Here is a 14,064-nt window from a genome sequence, read left to right on the forward strand (position 1 = left end):
AGCTATTGGGTTCATTGTGGGGACATCTGAGAGTTTGTATCTGTGGAAAACTGTCCCTTCATGGGCCTAGCACCTTGAGGGGGGGGGCCACCTGCTCTGTTCTATTTGACAGAACAGCAGCAGGCCATTTCATGGCTGTGACCTGCTTTTGTTGCTGATGTTGAAGACCATTAATTGAGCATCAAAGCTGCCTCTTGCTTGACCCAATCACATTACAATTCACCGTCACATGAGCAACAGAGTTGAGAAATGGGGTTAAAGAACCCGAATTCATTGGGTGGTCAGTACCCTGCTATGAAAATCCAGCTCCACATCTCTGTGAATAACTAAAATAATGTTGAGATTTCAGTGAATCTGTTAGGTCTCAGTTTTAAACTGTTTATGTCATCACATATATTTTAAAATGACCAACTTCAAAATAATGTTAGGAATTTACAGGCATGCATCAAATTTCTAGAAAATGATTTTGAAGTTCAAACCAAAGCAAATTTCTCCAAGTAGAATAAGGTGTAACGAATAGATAACTGAGTCTTCTGAAAACACTTTGTAAACATTAATAGGGTCACCACCTTTCCTGAACACAAGTCATGTCTCGCTAATTTACTTTTCTTGATTACGACACAGGTATGGTATGCGAAGCAGCTTGTATCAGGACCTCAAACAAAAACAGAAATTGCTGGCAAAGCTCAGCAGGTCTGGCAGCATTAATTCAGAGTTAACGTTTTGGGTCGAGTGAACCTTCCTCAGAACCCAACCTGAACTCTGATTTGTCTCCACAGGTGCTGCCAGACCTGCTGAGCTTTTCCAGCAACTTCTGTTTTTGTTTCTGATTTACAGCATCTGCAGTTCTTTTGGTTTTCATTTTGTATGAGGACCTCTACATGTTAGTAGCACACTGCCTGGTGGGGTTACCGCTTTTGGGAATTTCAAAGAGTAGAAGATAAATAAATTACAGTATGCGGGTCACTGCCCAAGTACAATCAGAGCATTGTTGTACAGTGTGCTTTAGTTCAACTCTGAGGTAGCATTGTACAAGGCATTACAATAATGTGAAAAATACTTAAAAAGCTGCTCAGTCAATATGTATGGATTGCATTTCAAACTTGAACTACCATCTCATTATAACTTGCCAGTTCTGTTGTGGAGTGGGCTAAGCACATGTGAGTGGGAATAGCTTTTCTCGCACAGATGTACAAAGGCTGATTTTGTCTCTATCTGAGCATGATTAGCCATCTATCTTTTGCCAGTTAATAGATTGCATTATGAGTGCGATTAAATATTAGGTTCAAATTTTAATGATTTCGTATATGAAGTGGAGATTCCTCACAGGGCAATGAATTTAGCAAATGAATCAAGTGATACAAGTTTTTAATTTGTCCTGCTGTGGTTTACTTGCTTAAGAAGGTACAAGTATTTTGATGTAGAACACAACAGGCAATTTGATAAGATGTGTATGTATTATAAATCTATTCAATTAATTTCATCAATTTATCAATAAAAAAGCTACCCATTGATATAATGGATGTTGATGGAACATGATTGTGCTATATTGATTGTATAGGTTTACATCTGTTATGCTTGGGTGGGCACCTGATAAATGAATTATTTTATGAAAGGGCGACCTAATTAAAATCATAGATAGTTTATTGCTCCTGTCAGGTTTCAGGTGGGTTCATACAAAAGAAGCTACCAAGATTTGTAATGTGATAATGTATCAGATACATTAACAACATCATCTGGGACAAAACTGGTTAACACTCTTGCCTCTGGGTCAGCAGCTTGTTCAGGACTTTAGCACGAAATTCAAAGCTGACCCTCCAGTTCAATCCTGAGGGACTGTTGCATTGAGGGAGGTACCACCTTTTGGATGGTAAAACTGGGGTCCTGTCTGCAGTCTACTGGTGAAAATGGGAAGAATTACAGGATTGGAGGAGGTCCCAGTGATGAGAGCAAGTCGCATTAAGAAGGCTTTTAAGTTTATGACATGTAAATTTGAGGCTTTGTGGAATTAGGAGCCAATGTAGATCCACAACAAAGGATAGGAGGGAGGAGATAGTAAGAACTGCTGATGCTGGAGTCTGAGATAACACAGTGTGGAGCTGGAGGAACACAGCAGGCCAGGCAGCATAAGAGGCGCAGGAAAGCTGACATTTCGGGTCAGGACCCTTCTTCAGGAGGGAGGAGTCTGATTTGGTGCATGAGAGCAGCGTTTGAATAAGCAGAGGTTTAGCAGAGGTCTGCCACAGACAGCTGGAGTACTTCACAACCAAGAATATTCTCCTTTAAATAGAGTCGGGGAGGGGTGCACAGCTAGCTCAGTTGGCTTGACAGCTGATTTGTGATGCAGATCGATACCAACAGCATGGCTTCAACTCCTACCCTGACTGATGTTACCATGAAGGACCCTCCTTCTCAATTTCTTCCTTTTCCTGAGGTCTGGTGACCCTCAGATTAAACCACCACCCGTCACCTCTCTTTACAATGAATAAGCAGCCCAGTAGAATTATGTCAATTTTACCTTTGTGTATTTTGAATCAACCACCTTGGGTTTGTTATCTTATGCCTCCTGGGCTAGTGGAGCTCAAACCTGAGGCAGATACATTATCATATATTTGATAAGTAACACCTCTGTGGCCATTGAGGTTCTAAGATGCCAGATGAACCCAGAACATCTGGCTTAGAGGTAACTACTGTATCAGAAGACCTCTACAGACTACAGGAACAGAAATTTTGAATCAACCTGTTCAGGCATGTTATGACACACCTCTGGAACACGTTGTACTTGGATCCTGATTTTCTGGCTCAGAGATAGGTCTGCCACCACAGCACCACAAGAGTCCTAGGTCACTCAAATATACTGAGTCAGGAAACAGCAAGGTATTTAAGTAAACAGGGAATGTCGTAGGAGACACAGATAATCTGAAATGGAATAGTTTATTTGTTTTAAATTAATCTGAGCTATTTGGTATCCGAGATTGGGACTTTTCAACCACCAATTATCAAATGCCATCATTTAGGGAATAAGGATATTTTAAAGGCCATTACGGTAATCTGTTGTTTTAGCACATAAATAGAAACCCAAACAATTTAACATTCTTGTAGCAGTAGTCAGAAATAAGTTTGTGCTTGTCTGAAAGAACTATTAAGTAAGCTCGCTGCATGTCTTTGTAGCCTGACCAATTACCTGTGAAAAGGGGTGAGTGTGGAATCAGATAAGGACATGATTAGGCTCAGTGTGATTCATCTACAGCCTGAATAGTCTGTGTGTGCTGCTATCTAGGCCACTTCAACAAGATGTAGGATGGCAGCTAGTACTGGAAAACTCATCTCAGCAGGATGGACAGCAACTGGGGCCAGGGAAAGGGGTGCTGTAAATAGAGAAAAATTAAAGAAGGTAGCTTCCTCTTAAATAATTCATTTTCCATTCTGCTGTTGATCTTATCTTTATCTTTAACTTGACTTTTGCTGGCATTTCATTTTAGCTATTATTTATACATTGGCACATAATACATTTGACTTCCCTTAAAGTCCCATCCAATGTTGTGTGAACTAAACAAAAGAATATTAAAGTTAGTCAGAGAACTCTGGAACTGTTGTACTATCTGGAAAGGATAGTTTAATTGAACCACTCAATTAAAAAGAGATTGTGGTACATTGGTAAACTGTGTCAACCCACATGTTAAGAGCTACTTGTTCATGAAATATTTATCCTGCTCAGCTTCTTGCTGAAGGTTTTACTCTCAGTGTGGTTCCATCTTAATGCTAGCACTTTCAACAGGCATTGTCAAATAAAGAGAAACACGGCAGAAGATGACAGCGCTTCCATACGGAGCTTAACTGTACCACAAAAACAACAACTATGTGTATTTATATAGCACCTTTGACTTCTGAAAATGTCTTAAGGCAGTGAGTGCAATTGGATAATATTTGACTTGAAACCACGTATGATGATCATACAGCAGAATTCCTGGGATGCTAGAAATCGGGAATGAAAATAGAAAATATTGGAGAAACTCACAGGATCAGGCAACATCTAGGCAGAGAAATAGAGTTAAAGCTTTGGAAGTCTTAAATCGGATTAATTCAATAGGCCAATGAGTCCTGGATAAGGTTTAACAAATCCTCCCAAATTGGTTTGATTTGATTGGATTCGATTTGATTTATTGTCATGGGTATCTAAGTACAGTGAAAAGCTTTGTTTGCGAGAAATACAGGCAGATCATAGTAAGCAAGGACATACAGATCATAGGGTGAAAAAATCTTGGACAGAGTGATGCATACAGGTTATACTGCACAAGATGTTCGTGAAGCAAAATCAACATCAGCAAGATCAGCATTATTTGAAGTTAGAGTTCATTCAGCAGTCTAATAATGGCAGGGAAGAAACTGTTCTTGAATCCGTTGGTGCAAGTGTTCAAGCTTCTGTATCTTCTGCCTGACGGAAGAGATTGTAAGAGAGTGTTACTGGGGTGTGATGGGTCTTTGATGCTGTTGGCAGCCTTTCTGTGACTATGAGAAACGTAAATGGAGTCCATGGATGTGAGGTTGGCTTCCGTGATGGTCTGGTCTGTGCACACCACCTTCTGTAGTTTCATATGGTCCTGGGCACAGCTGGTCTGGAGTCCCTAGGTTTGAGCTCAATCTCCAGGAGAGGAAAAAAAAACACGTTAATAAGGATTAATTTTAAAAATAATTTTCTTTCAGAGTCACACTTTACCAGATGTAAAAGGATTGAAAACAGAAATAAAATAGGCTGTTTGGCTAACGTCTGAGCATCATTCTACTGGGTAATTAGACTTCTGCTTTCCAATTGGTGTAGGAAGTGCTTTGTCATCCTGCTGGATGGGTCGGTCAGGTAAAGAAAGGAACATGGGACAAGACAAGTTTCCAGGAATAGTTTAAATCACAGTCAGCAACCCTATCTTCAATAATAACAGAAAATACAAAATGTAATGTGAACAGTCTGTAGAACAGCTGAATGTCGAAATATTCAAACTTTGCCATATGTATTATTTATAGAGGGCAATACCAACAATTTTCAATGACAAAAATAACTCATCGTGAACACATATCATTATAAAAACATTAATGATACGAGGCACCGAGAGTGAAGAAATTGATGAGAACTAGCTGTGAATAGTGCCTCAAGGTTTATTAAACAGCACAGACAGCAGATTGCTAGATCTAGGAAACTGAGTAGTCCCATCCTGTGATTCACCATAGGGTGTAATGAGGTTCTTTATAAATGGCTGATTGGATGGTTAGTGCAGATAATTGAATTGCCCCAGCCCCTTCCTTTTGTAACTGCATGAGTCCCAGCTGTCTCCTCATATCTCACAATGGCCTAAATACAAGTATGAGTTTAGAGACTGAGGTTGGGTTGTCCTATAAGGTGGGTGAAAAGGATTGGATGGGAGGCTCTGCCTTATTTCTAATCATCACTGAATTTAGATTGTCAATCTGAATCCTGAAGGACTTCCCTCTCCATCACTGAATCCCGACTGTTTCCTGCTCCTATGATGCTGCTTGGCCTGCTGTGTTCATCCAGTTCTACACCTTGTTATCTCTGTTTCCCAGTTGAGATCAGTTAACACGGCAGAGTGGCCAAGTACAAGAACTTTGTTGCCTTTCCATCTTCCTTCCGAACCAGAACTTGGCTGGATTCTTACAGGAGTCTGAGTGATGTGAGTGATAGTGAGATGTGTGGCAGAATCAGGTACCGAGTGCAGAGTGGCCCATCTTCATGTTGGAAGCAACTTGTGCCATTTTTTTAAAGCTTTTCATAAAGAGTACAGTGAGATTCTCAGTAGGCAGAAGCAAGTTGCCAGTTGACTGATAATTGCCTGTTAAATGCCTTGTTCACACCCCATCTCTGCTCATTAACATCCTGCCTCCCATCTTCCCAAAGTGTGGAGGTGCCGGTGTTGGACTGAGGTGGACAAGGTCAGAAATCACATGACACCAGGTTATAGTCCAACAGGTTTATTTGAAAACACAAGCTTTCGCAGTGCTGCTTCTTTGTCAGGTGAAGTGAAGCAGTAGCGCTCCGAAAAGCTTGTGATTTCAAATATGCCTGTTCGACTATAAATTTCTAACTTCATCTTACCAAACTCATCAAACAATCTTGACACGGGGAAAACTCGACAAGGAGACTTGACAAGGAACAACTCCAGCTCACCACTTGCTCTGACTGACCTCCATGTTAGAAGCTGGGCACCAATATCCCATGGCATGTTCCACGGGCACTGGCCACACGTGACCCATCATCCACGCTTATTGGACTCTAACAGGTGCCAGCTTCAAGCCACCCTCACAGCTCATCTCCGATCACTTACAGGACATTTCTGCTCTTCAATGCTGTGCCTTGGGCTGGACAGTCAACTCTCATTGCTATGCTGCAGCAAGGATACTGTGTGCTCAGGGACAAGTACCAGGCTGCATCTCTGTGCTCTTCACTTGCTGTCATAGTGCTTCCCACTCTGAGCCTACCTGATTGCTCACAGCATTCCTACATTGCCTCGCCTTTTTGCGCTTTGGCCCCTCAGCCAGATATGTCAGATTTATATTACTACTGTGAAAAAAACAGAGAACTGTGGATGCTGGAAATCCAAAACAAAATCTGAAATTGCTGGAAAACCTCAGCAGATCTGGCAGCATTTGCGGAGAGAAAGCAGAGTTAACATTTCAGGTCCAGTGACCCTTCTTCAGAACTGCTCTGAAGAAGAAACGGTTTTGTTCTGAAGAAGGGTCTGCTTTCTCTTCACAGATGCCGCCGGATCCGTTGAGTTTTCCCAGCAATTTCTGATTTTATTTAATATTACTGCTGTCTTGATTTGCCATTAGCACAGACACAAAGCGAGGAAGCTTATCATAGTTGCTATCCAGCCTCAGTCAATTCAAGGGTGAATAGCCTTCACTCAGAATTTCCCAGCACATTAAGTCAAGGGGAGCCTCTGATAACAGTCAGCTGTTTGGGGCTGTCAGGGGCAGGATGCTCTCCACATAAGGTATGAGAAGCTGAATGTCAGGCAAACCATCACCCATCTTTCCTCTTTCTGCCCTATTCTGGCCTGTTTTCCTTGTGGAATGAGCGAGAGGCATAGGTATTAAATGAGATGGAAGTGGGTGGCACAGCGATTACCGTTGATGGAGGTGTCCTATGTGAGTGAGTAGGCAGCACAGAGGGTGTGCTGCTTTATTGATGTTGGGTGTTGGGGTGGGTGACAGCGAGCGGAGAAGATGTTACAGGCAATATTGAGTGTGGTAGAACATGAGCCTTGATGGTTGACGGGTATAGAAGTAGAGATGGAGCAAGTCTGAGATATCGGAGAGAAAATGGTCCAACTTACCTGAGCGAACTGGAGAAGGACATTTACCTTCATCCTATAGTGCTGGACATTCCTCCTGACAGCTGAGGCTACACCGACTTGGGTGACAACCTCAAACGAGACTGGCAAGCCAGTTACGAGTATTCAGGAAGGTGATTCACTAGCAGTTTCTCAAGGTCATTGAGGTATGGACAATAATTGGTGGTTTCACCAGCTATGCTCACATTCCACAAATAAATAAAGAAAAACAGACAAAATAAAGAAAAAATCTTGAGAAAACTGTACCAGAAAGATGAACAGGAAATCTGAGGACAAATGAATTGCTGAAGACAGGTTCTGAGGCTTGTGAATAACCTTGTTTGAAATAAGCATCTTTTCAGTTGTATTCACAAGGACAAGGATGGTGGGTGGATGGGGTGAGATAGCTCTGGGTTTTGCACATAAATAAATAAAACATCCCTGTGCAGTAACACTGAAAATAATTATTTGATTGTATCCTTGAGCACTGGCTTCAATGATATTTTTGTGACCCACTTTGTAGAACCAGGTCTAAGAGGTGACGGGTCCGATTTTCTGAGGAGAGGCAATCACACACAGATTGCCATTCCACTTCCTCCGTTCAATATTAAAAAAGGTCTGCACATTTCTGAAAGGAGATTCCAACAAGTGCTCCTTCAGATAGGCAGAGCTTATTTTAAATCTGATGGGTTCCTAATCATTGGGAGGAAGGTAAATTGTTTCCCCTTTCCCATGGCAGTCTGTTGCTGTATTCAATGATTTAAAGGCCCAGCTTTACAGGCAGCCACTTTGTGATTTGGTTTGATTTATTATTGTCACATGCACCTAGGCACAGAAAACAGTTTTGTTTTGAGTGCAGTATAGGCAAATCATATACCATACAAAGTGCATTAAGGTAATAGAACAGAGGGAAGAATACAATGTTACAGCAGCATAGAAGATGCACAAAGAGCGAGATCAACATTTAAATTTAAAATTTGAGAGGTCCATTCAGAAGTCTGATAACAGCGAGGAAGAAGCTGTTCTTGAATCTGATAGTACCTGTATTTAAGCTTTTGTATCTTCTGCTTAATGGAAGAGGTTGGGAGAGATTATAATTGGAGTAGGATGTTTGATAGCTCCTGTGGAAGGGTCAGTACGTAAGGTAAGTGTGGGCTTAGAATACCAGATGGGTAGGGTGCCAAGTGCGTAGAGTCAGTAGGCAGCCATATAAATAGGGTGCAAGTTGGATAGGAGCCTATGTAAGTTTAGGATAGGTTGGGTGGGTGGAAGATTTCAGGTCTGATGGGAGGTGAAGATAGTAGAGCACGAGGGGATGGGTCTTGTGTCAGCAGAGGTCATGTCAGGTCCTGGGGAGGACAGAGATTATTGGTCTGGCAGTAGGGACAAAGAATGTTGGGAGCTGGTAGAGGAGGAAAGCGGTTGTTTGGTCTGGGGTGGGGGGGTGGTGGGGGTTGCTTGTTAGATCCGGGGGTGCCGGCTATATAAGTTGGTGTGTGTGTGTGTGTCTGTGTGTGTGTGTGAGAGAGAGAGATGATGCTTCAAATTTGGTATGTTATAAAGCAGAGGTTGATCCCCTTCTGATAACTAAAACCGAAATACCCACAGAAGCTCACCTCCCCCTATAATCTGTTAAAAGAAGTGTGAAAAGAGGTATAACCTGCCTCTGAGATAGTAAGGACTGCCAATGCTGGAGTCAGAGATAACACAATATGGAGCTGGAGGAACACAGCAGGCCAGGCAGCATCAGAGGAGCAGGAAAGCTGATGTTTCAGGTTGGGACCCTTCTTTAGAAATCTATAACCTGCCTCTCACCTCCAATCTGTTATAAAGGAGTAGTTAAGTGAAATGAACTCCTGACACCCATTCTATAATTGACAAGTAACAATTTATTTATCCAACTCTAACAGTGAACAAATTAACAGAACTATTAACAAACCAATCAGTTCCTCTCTAACTACTAACTATTCCCTAATAAAACAAAATCCTAATGGTATGCTGTTTCACTAAATACAAGCCCCACTTATATAAACCAAAATAATAAAAATAATTAGAACTTAGTCTCTTGAAATTACAGCCAGGGCACATCTTCCAGAATGTCCTGTGTCTTCTCTGCTGATCTTCTGATGGGAACGCCTTGTCCTTTGAATTCTTGTGTCAGGAATATTAGCCAAGAGTGCTATGGTACCTTTATTTAGATGATGCCTTCTCTAAGAACTGAGAGAATTGACCCCTTCAGATGGCAGTTCACTCTCTGCCAATTTTTCAAATGAACTCTTTTTTATACTCTTGATGACATATCAATTTCTTACAATAGGATTGGTCCTACGTTGTCAAAACCATCGGTTTAAATTTAATTTTTTTTTTAATCTCTAAATGCCTGGTTTAAATTAATTGGCTGATATTCAAACTGGTTGTCTTGTTAACAAAACAAAACTGCTGCCTGGATTGCTAACCACACAGCCTTTTGATACAAATGTTTCAATTCAGGGGCTCTCCGTGCCTACAAACCCACAAACTGCTGCCTGCAGACATTTTTTTTTAAATCTCCAAGCCTAGAAAAAGCACATCATCTTTGAAAGGGACCATGTACCCTTCCCCTTATCATTTTATGAACATCAAATTCTAATATCCTGCCTTCCAATCTATAAGTATTCTACCCAATGTAGCAAAATCTCCCCGTAAGGAAAAAATGAACAATCATTATAAAAAGATTCATAGGTCGCGAATCTAGAGTTACATATTTTATATGAATTCTATATACAGTAACATTGAACTACCATTTCTATCTTATCTACATATTTTTCTTTTAAGCCGACGAAAATGCATCCACAATAACATTTTCACAGCCCACAACATGTACAATCTGTAAATTAAATGTTTGTAACATGAGACTCCAATGAAATCATCTGGTCTTCTTGACCTTATATCTTTCCAAAAATGTTAAAGGATTGTGATTGGTGTACACAACCGTCTCTGATGCATTTTTTGCAACATAAACATTAAAAAGTTGTAAGGCCAGTACCAAACTCAATAACTCTTTTCCAATTGTTGAATAATTTCTCTGGTGGATATTGTTTTTTTTTGAAAAATTACTAATTAGCCTTTCAATTCCAGAGTCATTCTCCCGTATCAACACAGCTCTAACCCCTACATCGCTTGCATTGATGCCGACTTTAAAATTTGGCGTGGCTAAAACTGGTGCGGTGGTTAACATTGTTTTAAATTCTCAAATGCCTCTCGGCATTGTTCTGCCTGCCAACATTTCATGTTCTTCTTGAACAAATCTGTCAGCGGTGCCACCACGCTACTAATGTTCGGCACAAACTTCTGGCAGAATCCACACAGTCCCAAAATCGTAGCACTTCCTTCTTGGAGGATAGTCTTGGAAATTCCTCAATGCCCTTTGTCTTCACGTTCCTCGGTGTCATTCGTCCATGTCCGATGTTGTGTCCTAAGAATGTCACTTCTGCCTTCGTGAATTCTGTTTTTGCCAAGTTTGTGACCAACTTTGCCTTCCATAGTCTCTCGAAGAGCTTTGCCAAATGGTCCATGTGATCTTTCCTAGAATGGCTAAAGATCGCTAAGTCATCTATATAGATGACACAATTAGTCAATCCTGCCACAACTTTGTTCATCAGTCTTTGAAAAGTGGCTCATGTGTTTTTCATTCCAAAGGACATTGCTTTAAATTGAGAGAGCCCATTTGGGGTTACAAAAGCAGAAACTTCTTTTGCTCTCTCTGACAAAGGTACTTGCCATTAACCACAAACTAAGTCCAACTTTGTGATGAATGTGGCTTGTCTGACTTTTTCCAAACAGTCCTCCAGCCTTGGAATGGGATACGAGTCTGATTTGGTCACGGTGTTAACCTTGTGATAATCTACACAGAATCACTGAGTACTATCCGGTTTGGGAACCAACATGATTGAAGAACTCCACTTGCTTTGACTTCGCTCTATGGTGTCTTCTTGGAGCATCACTTCCACTTCCTTCTGTACCTGTGCTACTTTGAGAGGATTAAGCTTGTAGGGGTGTTGTTTTATTGGAATAGCATTCCCCACGTCAACCTCAGTACTAAGGTATAGTCATCCCAATTCTATTTCTATAAATGTCCTCACAACACTGCAACAAGTCTTTCAATTCAGTTCTCTGTTCTTGGGACAGATAGCTCATTACCTTTTCCCATTCTTTAAGTACTTCCTCATTATTCAATTTATTCTGAGGCACAGCAAAATCCAAATCATGTGGATTTGATTCTTCACTCTGAGTGACAGCAACTAATACCTGTTTCTCTGTTCCCTTTCCCTGTCATAGTAAAGTTTCAGCATGTTCACATGACATACCTGATAATTTTTTTTCCTATCTGGCATCTTTGCCAGGTAACTCACCGGATTTAACTTCTTCTCAATCTGTTAGGGAGTACTAAACCTTGCTTTGAATGAATCTCCTACCACTGGTAACAGCACCAATACTTTATCCCCATGGGCAAACATACAAATTTTTGATTTCTTATCTGCTTCTTGCTTCATTAGATGCTGTGCCATCTTCAATGTGGGCTAGCTAATTCACTTACTCTGTTTAACCTTTCTCTGACCCCCAGTAAATAATCCAACTGTGAGATCTCTGACTTTGCACCTATCAACTTCTCCTTAATTCATTTAAAGCCCCTCTTGTTTTGTGTCCGAATATCAACTCAAATAGAGTAAACTGAGCCGATTCATTTGGAACACCTCTAATAGCAGAGCGTACCATCCTGGGATTCAGGATAGTATGCTCTTGATTTAAAGTGTTGGATTCCTAAACTATCTGTGACCTCCTTAAATAGTTTCGCAATTAAATTGGACTGTTGGTCTGATTGACTCTCCCTCGGCAATCTATAATGGGTAAAGAAAGCAAGCAACTCCTCCACAGCCTTTTTTGCCTTGACATTCCATAATGGATTTGCCTTCGGAAATCTTGTAGACACATCTGTTATGGTTAGCAAATACTGGTTCCCACTTTTGGTTTTAGGGAAGGGATCTACACAATCAATCATAACCCACATGAAAGGTTCTTCAAATGTGGGAATCGGCATCAAAGGTGCTGGTTTTATTACTGCCTGTGGCTTTCCTACCATTTGTCATGTATGCTAGGTATAGCAAAATTCAACCACATCTTTATGCAATCCAGGCCAATAGAAATGCTTCTGTATTTTAACCTGAATCTTCCTCGCTCCTAGATAACCTCCTACAGGTAATGCATGTGCTACCCACAATACTTCCTGTCTGTATGCTTCCGGCAACACAATCTGGTGAACCTCCGCCCATTTCCCCTCTGCACTAACCCGTCAAGGTCTCCATTTCTGCCTTAGGATTCTATCCTTAAGGTAATAACATTCTGGAATATAATTTGATTCCTTTTCTGAGTAGGCTTTACGATATAAAAATTTCATTGTGGCATTTTTTGTCGTAACTACATTAATCTTTCAGAACTAAACACCTCTGCCTGGTCCTCTACCTGTTCAGGTTCGTCCTTTGCCATTTCATCAAACAGCGTGTCAGCTAACTAGACCACCACTCTTTGACCTTTCTCTTTTGTTTTCCACACTTGTTTTAACTTGTGACTGTGGGATCTTGTCACCACACAGACCGGAAAAATTCCAGGGTATTTTCCTTTTAACTCCTCAGTTCCCCGGTTTTCTATCAGCTTCTCCACTACAGCGGGCATCATTCTCATCTTTGATCTGGCGAGGTTGTTTCCAGGAACAAACTGTATTCCTGGAATAGACCTTTGTTCAATCACTCCCACTGTCACTTCCCCGGTCTTAATTATACTTTCTAGCCTTATCTTACACAAGGGAATACTAATTCTCGCTCCATTTATTCAACAGATTATCACTCTCTCAGGCAAATACTTCATAGAATTACAGAATCCCTACAGCATGGAAACTGGCCCTTCAGCCCAACCAGTCATCACCGACCCTCAGAGTATCCCACCCAGGCCCATCCCCAGACACTATGGGCAATTTAGCATGGCCAATCACCTAGCCTCCACATCATTGGATTGTGGGAGGAAACCGGAGCACCCGGAGGAAACCCACGCAGACACAGGGAGAATGTGCAAACTCCGTACAGACAGTCGCCCGAGGGTGGAATCGAACCCTGGTCCGTGACGCTGTGAGGCAGCAGTGCTAACCACTGAGCCACCATGCTGCCCCTTTTTTATTTGCAGAGACTGCCATGCAAGCTTCCAGTCAGAAGGCAAAGCTTTCAACTCGTGGCTAGAATCCTACAGACATGGTTAGTTTGGGAATTGAACCCATGACCTTGGCATTATTAGCACCACGCTCTAACCAGCTGAGATAACCGACCGGCACAATCATCTCTTACTATGAGGGACTGGCCAGCTCCCATATCTCTTAATATTTTAACTGCTTTACCTACTCCCCCTGTCCTTCCTGAGTAAACCTTACCCACAGAAATGAAGTCTTTGAAGAGATCAGGCACTATTGTATTATCCAGCCCATGACCAGGCTGTGCACTCTCTCCTGCAGTTCCTCGACTTCTCTTGGGACTTCCTTCACTACCTCTGGTTTAGCCTCTTTTACCACATCCTTTTTCCCAGAGCCTTTCTTAAACCACCAGCACTGTGACTTAACAAAGTGTAGAGCTGGATGAACACAGCAGGCCAAGCAGCATCAGAGGAGCAGGAAGGCTGACGTTTCGGGCCTAGACCC

General features: G+C 41.6%; 1 non-coding gene across 1 annotated transcript; it reads right to left on the reverse strand.

The window, feature by feature from the left end:
* Positions 1–13,625: 13,625 nt before the first annotated feature.
* Positions 13,626–13,699, reverse strand: trnai-aau. Its single transcript has one exon. It is a non-coding gene; the product is annotated as a tRNA-Ile (tRNA).
* Between the last annotated feature and the right edge of the window lie 365 nt (positions 13,700–14,064).

The sequence above is a fragment of the Rhincodon typus genome, chromosome 32 (assembly GCF_021869965.1).
Source record: "Rhincodon typus isolate 14 chromosome 32, sRhiTyp1.1, whole genome shotgun sequence".
Classification (NCBI taxonomy): domain Eukaryota; kingdom Metazoa; phylum Chordata; class Chondrichthyes; order Orectolobiformes; family Rhincodontidae; genus Rhincodon; species Rhincodon typus.